The sequence below is a fragment of the Coptis chinensis genome, chromosome 9, assembly GCF_015680905.1.
Source record: "Coptis chinensis isolate HL-2020 chromosome 9, ASM1568090v1, whole genome shotgun sequence".
NCBI classification, from domain to species: Eukaryota; Viridiplantae; Streptophyta; class Magnoliopsida; order Ranunculales; family Ranunculaceae; genus Coptis; species Coptis chinensis.
In genome coordinates, this window is record NC_141464.1 from 76,893,520 (window position 1) to 76,902,548 (window position 9,029).

The window sequence follows — 9,029 nt, forward strand, 5'->3', positions numbered from 1 at the left end:
ACCGAAATTGAGTTTTAATAACTGGTTACCGCTTTACAAATACAATTTTCAGCAACTGAACACCAAAAGTTTGAGCAATTTTCAGCAACTAAATACCATTTATCAAATTAGCAACTTGATACCGAAATTGAGTTGTAATTTCGATAACTGGTTACCGCTTTACTATTATAATTTTCAGCAATTGAACACCAAAATTTTGAGCAATTTTCTCAAATTAGGGATACCGAAATTTAGTTTTAGTAACTATTTACCGCTTTACAAATACAATTTTCAGCAACTGAACACCAAAATTTTGAGCAATTTTCAGCAACTAGATACAATTTATCAAATTAGCAACTAGATACCGAAATTGAGTTTTAATTTCGGTAACTGGTTACCGTTTTACTATTACAATTTTCAGCAACTAGATACCAACATTTTGAGCAATTGTCAGCAACTAGATACCACTTTACTATGCTTTGAACAATAAATGCAATGTCTTCAATTTAGAATCCCACTACCAAAATCCAATTTCTCCAAAAAAACAAAGCGAAAACTCCAAACAAAGCGAGACTCGGGTGTTTTGTTTTTTTTTTTTTTAATGTCGGTAGTAGTTTAAACTTAAAGAAAGAAGAGGAGGAGGTGGTAGGGGTGACCGGGAGGAGTCTCGAAGGTATTTTACACTGTTAGTAACCTATGAAAATAGTACTAAAAACTTGTATACAAAGTCACCCGGTTTCAGGAGCGTGCCCCTCTAATTTTTTAATGAACTGGCTGGGTTACTCTTAACCAAAACTGGTTCCTGGGTCAGAGAGTGCCCTCTTAGGAACCAGAGCGTGTATTTAACAGGACCCATTAAGGATATTGTGGAGGTGTATATAGATGATATGGTCATCAAATCAAATAAGGCGTGTAATCATGTTCAAGATTTGGATATGGTGTTCCGAATATTCCGACAGTTTAATATGAAGCTTACCCCTGAGAAATGTACTTTCGGGGTAAGTTCAGGGAAATTCCTCGGATATATCGTCATAAAGCGAGGAATTGATGTTAACCCAGATCAGATTCGAGCTATGCAACAGATGTCGTCACCCAGTACAAGGAAGCAAATTCAAAAGCTTACAGGCAGAATTGCAGCATTTAATATGTTTATATCTCGAACTTCCGATAGATGTAAACCTTTATTCAAGCTATTGAAGAAAAATACAAAGTTTGTATGGGGTGAGGAATGTGAACTCGCGTTCATGGAATTAAAAAAGTATCTCCAAGAAGTACCAACTCTGATAAAACCAGAAGAAGGCGATACGTTGTTCTTATACCTCGCTGTCTCGAATTTCTCCATCAGTTCAGTACTCGTCAAAGTGGAAGATGGAGTTGAGCGACATGTGTATTTTCAATCTAAAACAATGCTCGAAGCTGAGACTCGATACTCAATGTTAGAAAAATATGCATTAGCTCTCCTATATTCTACTCAACGGTTAAAGCCTTATTTTCAATCCCATTCAGTAGTAGTAATGACAAATCTTCGTTTGAAGCAAACTTTAGCTAAGACAGCTAAATCGGGGAGAATGGCGAAGTGGTCAGTTCTTATTGATGAGTTTAGGATTGAGTATAAGAATAGAGTATCGGAGAAAAGCCAAGTTCTAGCTGATTTCTTAGCAGATTTTCCTGCTGAAGATGAAGATTGGAAAGCTGAAGAAGATAATCTTCTATTGGTACAAGAAACTGATAATGCAATGGATGAGGATGATCCGTGGGTACGAATGGATGGAGGCTCTTTGTAGATGGATCATCAGGGCAAAAGGGATGTGGTATCGGCGCTGTGCTAATAACTCCAGAGAACCAAAGACTCGAGACAGCAGTTACTTTAGGTTTTCACATTTCTAACAATGAAGCTGAATATGAGGCTCTAATAACAGGCTTGGAGATGGCTAAATCATTAAATGTCAAAGATTTATCGGTCTTCAGTGATTCGTTGTTGGTGATAAGCCAGATCAATGGAGGATATGCGGCAAAGTGCGATAATATGATAGATTATCTAAATTTGGTAAGAGTAAAGCTCAAGGATTTCAAGAAGATTATTTTTCAGCATCTCGATAGAGGAGAAAACCGACATGCTGATGCATTGGCATATGTCACAGCCCGAATTTCTAAACAATTACAAAGTGAATATTTGAAATATAAATATCTCAAACATCACTATGTTCAATTGTCTAAAAACCCAGACTATGACGGGGTGGATACAACACATGCTAAAACCGAAAACCCACATCATAAAGAATCAACTTAACAACAAAAATCTCCAAAATCATCACTTTATTAAAAGACTATCTTCCATCCCAATGAAAATGTCAAACAAACTCTAAGAATAACAGTCTTCAACATCGTATTCTCATGTCATGATGGATATGAAACTACGTTAATACATGCTTCCAAAAAGATTAGACCTAATAAAAGAACTAATGGACTGCTCCAAGCAAGAATCCAAATCAAACGTTGTGGTTCCACTGTCTTCCACCTATGTTCCCAAGAACACACCCACGTTGCCAAAACAAAGCAAACATGGGTCAGCAAAATGGAATTTGTTGGTATGAGTAGACTAACCACATAAAAACAATGTCATACTTTAATTATCCAAACAATCACTTTATATTTCCCATAACTTAATCATTCTCAACTTAGAAGACAGGTAGTTCCGTCATTTCAACCGGCATAGTTTCTTCCAAAGAAAAACTTCCATTTTATTACCTCGTTATAATAACTTGTTTTAATAACTAAGTAATTGAATTACAACTTGCCGATATCCACTTCTGTATAAGGGTAGGACCGCGTCCCTGCACAAAATATTATTAAGTCTTACCCTCCTGCAAACGAAAGTTAGAAATTTTATATAACATATGTAGATATCCTATAGGTATTCAAATGTAAGCCCAAACACACTTGCACAATCAAATTAATTTATCTTATTAATAAATCAATTACTTGTCTTATACACCCACCATTTAGTACCTATGTACCTTAGGTCATTCCCGCCACATTTAATGAATACCCGGGTCATTCATGGCACAGTCAATGAATACCTAGTTATAACGCTAACGGGCCATTTATGGCATATTCAATAAATGTCAACCTAACATATGACATCATCAGTCATAAAATCTCATTTCCAAATATCATGCATAATTATTCGAGTCCAAATCACAAGTCAAGTCAAACTGATCAACCATCAAAAGCCCAATACTAAAGTCCATGAATCTAAGTCCGTATGTAGTTTAATTCTCATAAAAACGTATATATCTAAGTCTTATAAGAATTCCCCTCTTGTTACGTGCCAATATTTATATGATTTACACACTACTCATGTCAATCTTAATTAGATAATGACAACCAAGGTTATACAATTTTCAACAACATTTTATTATTACCTTTTTCCATAAAATTAAATATGTGAAAATATAGAAAAAGTCAACATTCCATCGTCAATGGTCAACGGTCAAAGTCAAAGTCAACACATCATTTCCATGTTCAACAGGTTCATGGTCATAGCCATGGTTCATGGCTAAGGTCATAGTTCATGTCATGGCTAAGGTAAAGGTGCATGGCTCATGGGCTCATGGCTAAGGTCATGGTTCGGACCCAACTAGCCAAGCCTGTGACTCAACCAAAGATTCAAATAATGTTAGCCGGATCCAACATAAAAGCCAAACCAGAAACCGGCCCAACAATAGATTTAGCCCAACTAGCAATATCTAAAAGAAGCAGATCCACTTAAAACAACAATGGCCCAACCCACAAAAATAAAAGAAAACCGGCCCATGTAAACAAAATTAGAACCGGCCCCAACAAAAATAGAACCGACCCAACTCAAAACTAAAGACTTTGGCCCAAAGCCCAAAAATTGAAACCGGCCCAAACCAAACAGATTTCGGCCCAAGGCCCAACCGAAATAGAGTTGCACTGGTGAGATGGGGAGCACTGGATCCAAATCGCAGTCATCCCCTCCACCACACCAGCTCGGTTTCCGACCACCACCATCCTCTAAACCTAATCGAAAAAATCCCCATCAAAACCAACATTTTTTTTTTTTTTTTTTTTTTTGGTAAGCTTTGTTTTTAAATGAGATCAAGAACTCTTTGATCTTTGGGGGGTTCGAGCTGAACCACTCCGGGTATCGTCACCCAAAGGTTTTACCGACTTTGCTAGTCGACACCCTACAAAACCAACAACATTTAATAAACACAAAATCCACAAATCATTCAATATATATTCTTCATCAAAACTAGATCTCGAATTCGCGCCGCCATTAATGCCGGATTCAAAGCTTCAAACGACACTACTGTCAAGCACCCAATCCTCCCCACTACCACCAAACATCATCCAACCAACACGCAACATATTAAATGTAATTAAAAGCTCAAGCAATATACATTGACGATTTCTAAGGGGTTGGTGCCTCCATTGACGACCCCTCCAAGCTTCGACAGAACCAACCAAACCTCAATTCACATACCCAACACTTTTACAATCACAACCAAACATTATTCAATCACACCACAACAATAAAAGTTCAACTACAGCAAAATAGTTCAACCAAACAAAAGCAGGACGATTCTTGGGCTCACGCCGCCATTAACGGGCCCAATAAGCTTTGACAGTTAAATTCCAATTTTCGAGTTTCAACAGAGTTTAACCAGTTTTAATAATGACAGTTTAACCAGTTTTAACAACAACATGACGAATAATAATGACAGAAGAAAGAGCCGAAAACATGAGCGAAAACCTTGAACAGTAAAGTTAGATGTGAAATAGAAAACTAACCTACTCACCCGTGATACGCTCCTGCTACCCGCTGATATCAGCTATCAGAAAAAATCTTCCTTTTCCTCTCTCAGTATAACTCTCATTTTTCCTCTGTGTTCAAACTCTCCCCATAAACTCTTACGTGTTTCCCATTTCTTTTTATTTGAAAAACCCCCCAAAAATAGGCAATGGGGTTTATCCTCTTTACCCTATCTCTTTATAATCTTTATCTATTTTTATTATTATTATTATTTATTGTACTAGGAAAATATAAGAAAAAGACGGGGTGTTATAGCATATGTAGCCGCAATGCTCGAGAACGAAAAAGGTCGGTTGTTGCATATCGGTATTCAGCAAACTCCAAGTATTAGTATAAATCATACAGAGGTGATAGAGATAGACACACTGGGGGCATCATGGTTGAACGATTATGTGTTGTTTTTGTTAGAAGGAAAATTGCCGTCAGATAAGAATGAGGCTAGAAGGATAAAAGGAGGAGCTGAAAGATATCTACTAATAGACGATCAACTGTATCGAAAAAATCCATGAGGACCACATTTAAATTTATATCGGCAGAAGATTCTCAGAAAATTATTACAGAAATGCATGAAGGAGAATGTGGAAATAATTCGGCGGGAAGATCGTTGGCAAGTAAGATTGCAAGGCAGGGATACTTCTGGCCACAAATGTGGAGAGATTGTCTGCGATATGCAAAAAAGTGTATTCAGTGTCAGAAGCATGGACATGCCATTCATGTGCCAACAGAGGAGTTACACTGTGTCTCGAACCCATAGCCGTTCGCTTTGTGGGGGATGGACATTGTGGGTCCTCTAGTACCTGGGAAAGGAAAGAAAAGATTCATGTTAGCAATAACTAATTACTTCACTAAGTGGGTGGAAGCGATACCCTTGCAACATGTCAAAGAGTAGGACATTATCGGTTTTCTATTTGAAAGAGTTGTTTGCCGATATGGATTGCCATATGCTATCATTTCGGATAATGGTCCTCAATTCATTGGTAGTAAAATGAAAGAGTTTTTAGAATCATATAAGATTAAGCACTTTACATCGGGACCTTACTACGCTCAAGGGAATGGGCAAGCTGAAGCAACAAATAAGACCATTATGGATAACATCAAAAAGAAGCTGGAGGATAAGAAAAGTTTATGGGTTAATGAGTTAAATAGTGTGTTGTGGGCATACAGAACAACTCCAAGAGTAGCAACGGGAAAATCACCATTTACTTTAGCTTATGGTATGGAAGTAGTGACTCCAGCTGAGATGGTAGTATCGACATCAAGGACAATGCTTGTAGAAAAGGGGTTGAATGATCAGGGGATGCAGGCAGAAGTCTTGAATTTGGAAGAGAAAAGGAAGCAAGCAAGAATGAGGCTTGATTCTTATCACAGGCAGCTCAGAAAAACATTCAATAAGAAAGTTAAAGAAAGAAATTTCCAAGAAGGTGACCTAGTGCTAAAAGAGGTTACACAGGCGACAAAAGAAAAGGGGGCTGGGAAGTTATCGGCAAATTGGGAAGGTCCATATATTGTCTACAAGGTGGGGATAAATGGAGCATATTATCTAAAGAAAGCTGATGGTGAATTGCTATCAAAACCTCAGAATATCAATAATCTGAAGGTATGCTATCAATAGTGTATTTTTTGAAATTTTATGGGAAATTAACATGTGTAGCATGAATTTTCAATTCAATACAAATGGATTCAAGTTTCAAATTTCAATTTTCGTATAAAAATATATGGTGTTATCATATGATAAGAAGTCCTGGTATCGATAGAAATGTTGATACCAGGCATATTGTCAAAAAGTCCTGATATCAGAAATAGTGACAGATATCAAGCATAAAAAGTCCTGATATCGATAGAAATATTGATATCAGGCATATCGTCAAAAAGTCCTGATATCAGAAACAGTGGCAGATATTAGGCATAAGAAGCCCTGGTATCAACAGACGTGTTGGTATTAGGCATATTGTCAAAAGTCCTAGTATTGACAGAAATATTGATATTAGGCGTAAGAAGTCTTGGTATCGACAGACATGTTGATATCGGGCATATTGTCAAAAAGTCCTGATATAAAAAACAGTGGCAGATATCAGGCGTAAAAAGTCCTTAGATTGACAGAAATATTGATCTCTGGCATATTGTCAAAAGGACCTGATATCAAAAACAATGGCAGATATCAGGCATAAAAAAGTCCTGAGATTGACAGAAATGTTGATCTTAGGCAGATTGTCAAAAGTCCTGATATCAAAAACAGGGGCAGATATCAGGCATGAACGGTTCTGAGAAGTACATAAATGATAATATCGGACAAGATATCAGCAAAGAATGAGGCATTAGAGATCATTCGATAATAAAGGTATGTGTAGTGATTTATGTTAATCTAAGTATCGCCGATACTCTCTTTTTGGTTGAGGATATTGAAAATTATATTTTCTTTTTTGAACAAGTCTAAGTATCGCCGATACTCTCTTTTTGGTTGAGGATATCGAAAATTATATTTTCTTTTTTGTACAAGGTTAAGTATCGCCGATACTCTCTTTTTGGTTGAAGATATCAAAAATTATTTTCTTTTTTGTACAAGGTTAAGTATTGCCGATATTCACTTTTTGGTTGAGGAATATCGAAAATTATATTTTCTTTTTTTTTTGTACAAGTCTAAGTATCGTCGATATTCTCCCCTTGTTAAGGGTATCCAAAAATTAGATTTTCAATGATGGTAAATGTAAATGAGGGAAAAATATAAATGATGGCAAATAGTCATGGCAAAAAACCAATGGAAGTTAGAATTTATAGCAATCAAAAAGTATAACTTGTTCGAAAATTACAACTTTGGAGTAAAAAGATGATAGTTTAAAGATATCTCTCAGCTCCTCCTTTTATTCTTCTAGCCTCATTCATATCTGCTGGCAATTTTCCTTCTGACAAAAACAGCATATAATCGCTCAACCCTGACGCCCCCAACGTGTCTATTTCCATCACTTCTTTATGTTTTATATTAATACTTGGAGTTTGCTGAACATCGATATGCAACAGACGACCTTTCTCATTTTCAAGCATTGCAGCTACATATGCCAATGCATCGGCATGTCGGTTTTCTCGCCTGTTGAGATGCTGAAAAATAATCTTCCTGAAATCTTTGAGCTTTACTCTTACCAAATTCAAATAATCTATCATGTTATCGCATTTTGCCGAATATCCTCCATTGATTTGGCTTATCACCAACTGAGAATCGCTGAAAATTGATAAGTCTTTGATGTTTAATGATTTAGCCATCTCCAAAAATGTTATTAGAGCCTCATATTCGGCTTCATTGTTAGAAGCGTGAAAACCTAAAGTAACTGCTGACTCGAGTTTTTGATTTTTTGGAATTATCAACACAGCGCCGATACCACATCTTTTTTGGCCTAATGATCCATCTACAAAGAGCCTCCATCCATTTGTGCCCACCCAAGGATCATCCTCATCCATTGCATTATCAGGCTCTTGTAACAGTAGAAAATTATCCTCTTCAGTCTCCCAAACTTCATCTTCTGCAGGAAAATCTACTAAGAAATCCGCGAGAACTTGGCTTTTCTCCGATACTCTATTTTTATATTCAATCCCAAACTCATCAATAAGAACTGACCACTTTGCCATTCTCCCTGACTTAGCTGTCTTAACTAAAGTTTGCTTCAAAGGAAGATTTGTCATTACTACTAATAAATGGGATTGAAAATAAGGCTTTAACCGTTGAGTAGAATATAGGAGAGCTAATGCATATTTTTCTAACATTGAGTATCGTGTTTCAGATTGGAGCATTGTTTTAGATTGAAAATACATAGGTCGCTCAACTCCATCTTCCACTTTGACGAGTAATAAACTGATAGCGAAATCCGAGATGGCGAGGTATAAGAATAAGATATCGCCTTCTTCTGGTTTTATCGGAGTTGGTACTTCTTGCAGATACTTTTTTAACTAGGGGAACGCGAGTTCGCATTCCTCACCCCATACAAATTTTGTATTCTTCTTCAACAGTTTGAATAAATGTTTACATCTATAAGAAGTTCGAGATATAAACCTATTCAACATTGCAATTCTGCCTGTAAGCTTTTGAATTTGCTTCCTTGTACTGGGTGAAGGCATCTGTTGGATAGCTCGAATCTGATCTGGGTTAACATCAATTCCTCGCTTTGTGACAATATATCCGAGGAATTTCTCTGAACTTACCCTGAAAGTACATTTTTCAGGG